General features: G+C 38.4%; 1 non-coding gene across 1 annotated transcript; it reads left to right on the top strand.

Annotated features, from left to right (window-relative positions):
* The first annotated feature begins 1,591 nt into the window (after window positions 1–1,591).
* On the top strand, window positions 1,592–1,723 carry LOC122120149. Its single transcript, XR_006149671.1, has one exon. It is a non-coding gene; the product is annotated as a small nucleolar RNA SNORA8 (small nucleolar RNA).
* Window positions 1,724–6,647: the final 4,924 nt, after the last annotated feature.

The raw sequence follows: 6,647 nt of genomic DNA on the forward strand, positions 1-6,647 counted from the left end.
TGGTCCAGGCAGCATAGCATTCTCCAGAGCTCACTTGTCCTTAATTAATTTCCACATCCATGAAAAGATATTTGGGGAAAAGACTAGAGATTTAACATTTTGTAATTAGGTCATACAAATCTTACCGATAATCAAGAAATTGGGTTTTAATGGAGTTGAACTACAGAAATCTTCCAGCCAGCCAGTCAGTACAAACTTTCAACCTTAAAAAGTCACTTATTTTTACAAAATACAGTGAAGTAGACATTAACACCACCACTTTGAAGACTATGTAACTAGGGATTCTGAGCTGCAGTTGTAGGTCAGTGGTAGAGAACTTATGTAGCAAGCATGAGGCAATAGATTCTATCTCTGGAGTCACACACACACACACACACACACACACACACACCCCAGGTAGGGGGAAGAGTTGAAGGGAAGGGTAGGAATGTGGCTTAGTGTTAGAGTGCTTCCCTAGCATGCATGAAGCTCTGGGTTCAATTCCTCAGTACTACATAACACAAAAAGCCAGAAGAGATGCTGTGGCTCAAGTGATAGAGTGCTAGCCTTGAGCAAAAGAAGCTCAGGGACAATGCCCAGACCCTGAGTTCAAGCCTCATGATTGGTAAGGGGGGGGCGGAGATATGAGGGGGAAAGGAGAGAAAGGAGGAGATGGAAGAAAGAAGAGAGAGAAAAGAAAGGAAGAAGGAGAGAGTAAAAAGAAAAGAGAAATAGAAGATTCTCCTTGGTGAAGATTCAATATGGAAACTAAAAAAAGCAATAATACATTTTTTGTTAAGCCTAAATAAGATGGCCCATAACATGGATTTTTGGTACAGTATTAGCAATTCATTAAAATATATAGACACACTGAGATGACTGTCTTCTTTCTAATGTCAGACTTTGGAATTGCAAGTATTTAGAGATTCTGATATATATTGTTGAGGTATATATTTTAAAGTGGGGCAATGATCTATTCCTACCCACATATCCTGAGGCCTACTTTATCTCATTAAGCATGACAAATTTCAAAGACATAAAAGCATTCAAATATTTTTTCATTTCCTTGAACGTTTTCTTCTATGTGTGAGAAGTACTTTTCTATCCTAAAGGTTTGGCAATGAAGTGTCATTTGTTGAAGACCTGGTCCTCAGATGGTGGATCCAATCAATGACAGGGGATTAGATCATAAGGACTCAAGCTTCACCAATGGGTTAACCTACTGATAATCTCAGAGCTGAAGATACTGTTAGGAGGTGGGGCCTATTTGGAGGACATAGGTCACTGGGGTGGGCCTTGGAAGAATACGTCTTATACCAGCCTCTTTCCTTCTTCCTCTCCTCTTCCTGACCACCACTAGATGGGCACTACTTGCTCTGCTCTACCATGTACCTCCACCTATGATGCTCTGTCTCCCTATAGGCACAGAAACAATGCAGACTGAAACTGTGAGGCAAAAGGAATCTTTCCTTCTTTAAGAGATATTTGTCACAGTGATGAAAAGGTTACTTAAACACAGCTGTATATTATTAATAATATTTTTCTTTTTGTCAAGGTTTAATTTTCTAATTATTTTTAATAAGCATGGACCTTTAAAAAAACATAAAACAATTGCACTGTATGGTATCCACACTTAGCAATAACTCCTGCTGATGTGTTCAAAGGACAGTGCAATAGAAATTCAATATCTGGCATCGTTGGTTTTCTTGTCCATGGTAAACCTGGTATTTCTATTGATACAATATAAAAAACATACAATAAAACAAATGTGTGTTATTAATTACATTCAGCATTAGGGAGCTATACCTATTATAGCAGTAGAATTGGTGAAGTAGAAGAGAGTCTTGACAAATTCTCTGTGAGTATATATAAAATGTCAAAAACAGAGAATGCAAATCACTCCTCAGCAGTGACAGGTGTTCTAGTGGCTAAATTTGGAAGTAGTGGTAGGATAAGAGGAGTAGATGAGAAGATGTGAGTAGAAAAAATAAGCAAAAATGTCATTTTTAAACAAGGTCTTAGTATGTTGCCCAGGCTGGCCATGAATTCATGATCCTCCTGCCTCGGCCTCCTGTACCGAGATTACAGGTGTGTATCAACATACCTGGCTCTGTTCACAGGTATATCTTAAGAAAGCCCAGTTTAAATAAAAGAAGGACTAACATTAACTTTTACTCTGTAACCATTTTCTTACAAAAATAACCTTCCTGTTGTTCAGAACCTGTGTGTTCAAGGGACTTTTCAGGGAGAAGTCAGACAGACTACCTATATCTTACCAGGATCCAAATTAATGTATGTAGTTTGCGCTGATGTTAATCTTGCTTTATCAATGTCTGTTTATTTCTGTTTTGGATTGTGTTGAAAATTATAATTCATGCTGACTATCCATTTTATAGGTAAACTTTCTCTCTTCTGGAAACTTTGAAGGCTTCCCTCATTTATCATTTTTCTCCCTTTCCTATCTCCCCAACTAAGGAGAGACCAACAACTAGACAGTTCTGGCTCAGGCCTGTAAGCATAGCTACTCAGAAGATCTGAGGATCACAATTTGAAGCCAGCCTGGGCAGCAAAGTCTGTGAAACTCTGATCTCCAATGAAATACCAGAAAGCTAAAACTAAAGCTATGGCTCAAATGGTAGGGCACCAATCTTTTTTTTTTTTTTTTTTTTTTTTAATTTAATTTTATTTTATTTGTGAACATACTGTACAGAGGAGTTACAGTTACATGGGCAGGATAATGTGTACATTTCTTACCAAGCATTGCAGCCTCCTCCTTTGTTTATCCTTCACATCCCTTCCCAGCCTCCCCCCTCCCCCCCTAATCCCAATCCTTCTCCTTCCTCCCTCCCCCCAGCCCCCCCCCCCCCACCAACATTGTAAAGTTCGTTTTGGACATGACAACTTGTACTTCTCATTGTTGCAACAGGTCCACCTGTATCCTTAAACAACTGGTTTTTCCCCATCTCCTCCACAAGTTATACTGACATCAAATATAGTGAAAGCAAGGGTTATATTGTGGGGGAGGGACATACAAAGCAACAAAGAGATAATCTTATAAATGTGTTAGAAACACATACATGAAAGAAAAAAACATTAAAATACACATCTAAGGGTTCATTTTCCTGACATCACATTATCTGACCTTTTCCGCTTGACTCATACATATACTAGATATTACAAATAAGGGAAACCATGGGGCCTACGTTTCTTTGGGCCTGGCTTACTTCACTTAATATAATTTTTTCCAAGTTTTTCCATTTCCTAACAAATGGGGCAATGTCATTCTTTCTGATGGAGGCATAGAATTCCATTGTGTATATATACCACATTTTCTTGATCCATTCATCTACTGAGGGGCATCTGGGTTGGTTCCATATCTTAGCTATGGTAAATAATGCTGCAATAAACATAGTTGTGCTGGTAGCTTTAGTGTGGTCTTGTTTGTAAACATTAGGGTAAATGCCCAAAAGTGGGATTGCTGGGTCATAGGGGAGCTCTATGTGGAGTCTTTTGAGGAACCTCCATACTGCTTTCCAAAGTGGTTGAACAAGTTTACATTCCCACCAACAATGAATTAAGGTTCCTTTCTGTCCACATCCCCTCCAGCATCTGTTGTTGTTAGAGTTCTTGATTTTTGCCGTTCTCACTGGAGTGAGGTGATATCTCAATGTTGTTTTGATTTGCATTTCTTTTATGGCTAGGGATGTTGAACATTTCTTCATGTGTCTATTGGCCATCCTTCTTTCTTCTTCAGAGAAGTTTCTCTTTAAGTCTTTCGCCCACTTATTTATTGGGCAGTTGTTTCTTTGAGGATTTGTTGTTGGGGGGTTTAATTTTTTGAGTTCCAAGTATATTTTAGATATGAGACCCTTGTCCGTTGTATGGCTAGTAAAGATCTTCTCCCAATCCGTGGGCTTTCTATTGATCTTGCTAGCTATGTCATTTGCCCTGCAGAAGCTCTGCAACTTTATGCAATCCCATTTGTCCAACCTTTCTTTGATTTGTTGTGTTTCCAGGTCTCTATTCAGAAAATTTCGGCCTGAGCCAAGGAGACCTAGGGTTTCTCCTATTCCATCCTGTAATGTTTTCAGAGTGTCTGCTTTGAGTTCAAGGTCTTTGATCCATTTGGAGTTGATTCTGGTGCAGGGTGATATATAAGGATCTAGCTTAAGTTAGGGCACCAATCTTAACCCACCCACCCACCCCCCAAAAAAACCAAAGGGACAATACACAGGCCTTGGAAAAAGATGTCAAGAAAGAGATTCATTAATGCTAAATGTGGACATGACGTAATGTGACTGACTTCCCACAGTCATGAAGCCCAATTGGCTCTTTCTGCCTCACATCTTGGGACTCAAAAAGAGAGCATCCTTTTTCTAATGAAAAGAAAATTGCACAGCAATTTTGTTGATTGTGCAAGCAAAAAAAAATCTTGGCTTTCCATTCTCTATCTTTGTTTATATAAATGATCTCTTAGGAATTAGAAAGCCCAAGGCCTTTTCATTCTGTTCTCTCTTAGTAAGAAGGTATCATGCTGGGCACTCAGATAAAAGAAATATTGACAAATGATAAATGGCTGGGAAGGTCCCTCAGCTAAATTACCTTCATACACAGTACCTGTGGCCCCTGACAATTCAGAGTAAGTTATACTTTCCATAACATTCCATTTTCTTTGTGAAGCATCTCCTGTAGGAACGATAGCATGTTTTTCAGTTTGGCAGAATTCCTAAGACATCTGCCCAGTCTTCCCTCATTATTTAGCATCAGAGCCTTGATAACTGCTTTCCTTGGACATTAAAGGCAGCAGTTTCAAGTGAGGGGATATGTGTTTTATGGTTTAAGGATTTTCAGGGACAGCTATTATTCTATTTGGCATTTCCCCCCAACTGACATTTAACAATTTTAAAAAAGAAAAGTTACCAGTAACAGATGCTTGTGAGGATGTGGCCAAAAGGAAACCTAAATATGCTGTTGGTAGGAATGTAAACTTGTTCACCCACTCTGGAAAGAAGTATGGAGGTTCCTCAAACAGTTAAACACAGAAGTACCTTGTGATCCAGCAATTCCACTCCTGGGCATTTAGCCAAAAGATTAACAACCAGGATACAGTAAAGCCACCAGCACAACCATGTTATTGTAGCACTCACCACAGCCATGGTATGGAATCAGCCCAAAAGCCCCTCAATGGATGAATGGATCAAGAAAATGTGGTATACATACAGAATGGGATTTTTCTCACCTATTAGAAAGAATGGTATCATACCATTTGTAAAGAAATGTAAAGACTTGCAGAAACCATGTTATATAAAGTAAGTTAGGCTCAGAGAAATAAAGGATGCATCCTTTATATATGTAAGTTAGATTTCGTTTACAAACTCAAGTAAATATACTGGATGTTTTGCAAGTATAAATAAATTTATTAACTGAGACACCATAGATTCGAGGGAGATCTCAAATAGGATAATTGCTTAGAAAGCCAGAATCAAAGTTCAGCAAAATAAAACACCAGGAAGTGGGTACTTAAAAGTAGGGCAACAGGAAAGGCTTTGATGACTGAAGAGGAGAAGAGGGAAAATACAGACAAGAATCCAATGTTTATACTCCAATATTAAGAAGAGTGAGGGAAGGGGTGCATAGGAGAGGAATGGGTGAGTATGTTGAAAGGGGTAACATGAATCAGGATATTTTTGGTGTGGCTTGAATTCTGGGCCTAGCACTGTCCTTGAGCTCTCTCTCCTGGGCACTGTCTTCAGCTCAAGGTGAGCGCTCTACCACTTGGGCCACAGTGCCACTTCCAGTTTTCTGGTGGTTAATTGGAGATAAGAGTCTCACGAACTTTGCTGCTTAGGCTAGATTTGAACCCCAATCCTCAGATCTCAGCCTCCTGAGTAGCTAGGATTACAGGTGTGAGCCACCGGTGCCCATTTAATTTTTTCTAGTTTACATTATTGTTCTTTTAGAGTTGATATACAGTGGGGTTACCTTTACATACATCAGGTAATGAGTACGTTTCCTATCATAGAGTGTCATCTGTTTCCCCATTCTCTCCCATTCCCATCTCCACCCATGAGTTGCATAATTCACTTTCATCAATGTCCAGTGCACTCCATTGCTGCATTTTTTCACCCTTCTGAAACATAGTTTTTAAAAATGCCAAGAGCTTTTAATCATTAAATGTATTTGCTGAGTGATTTTAAGTGTGATACTAATTTTAAGTGTGATACTAACCACAGAATGTGGTTGTGGGTTGTGTATACCTATAATCCCAGAATTTGGGAGGCTGAGGCAAGAGGAGAGAGAGTTTGAAACCAACTGAGACTGTAGAGCGAGAGTTAATCTACAAAATTAATTTTTGCTTCTCATTAAAGAATTTCCTTATTTCCCAAATTTGCTGCATTTTTCTTTAAGGAATAAATGATGCATTTTATAAAAATTCTTTCTTTATGGCTATTGAATGATCATCTTAAAATTATTTATGTGTAGTATATGGATTTCTGCTGATTATTACTTTATTCCTGGAACTTGTACTATTTATAAAATTAGCATATTTAAGCCTCAACTTGCTTATAGTTCATGGAAAAAATTCATATTTGCTTAATTTCTTTCTTAAAACCAGTACCTGTGTCCTTCTTAAACATTTTATATTTAATTTTACTTCTCTGACAAAT

The sequence above is a fragment of the Dipodomys spectabilis genome, unplaced genomic scaffold (assembly GCF_019054845.1).
Source record: "Dipodomys spectabilis isolate Male_0828 unplaced genomic scaffold, ASM1905484v1 ptg000174l, whole genome shotgun sequence".
NCBI classification, from domain to species: Eukaryota; Metazoa; Chordata; class Mammalia; order Rodentia; family Heteromyidae; genus Dipodomys; species Dipodomys spectabilis.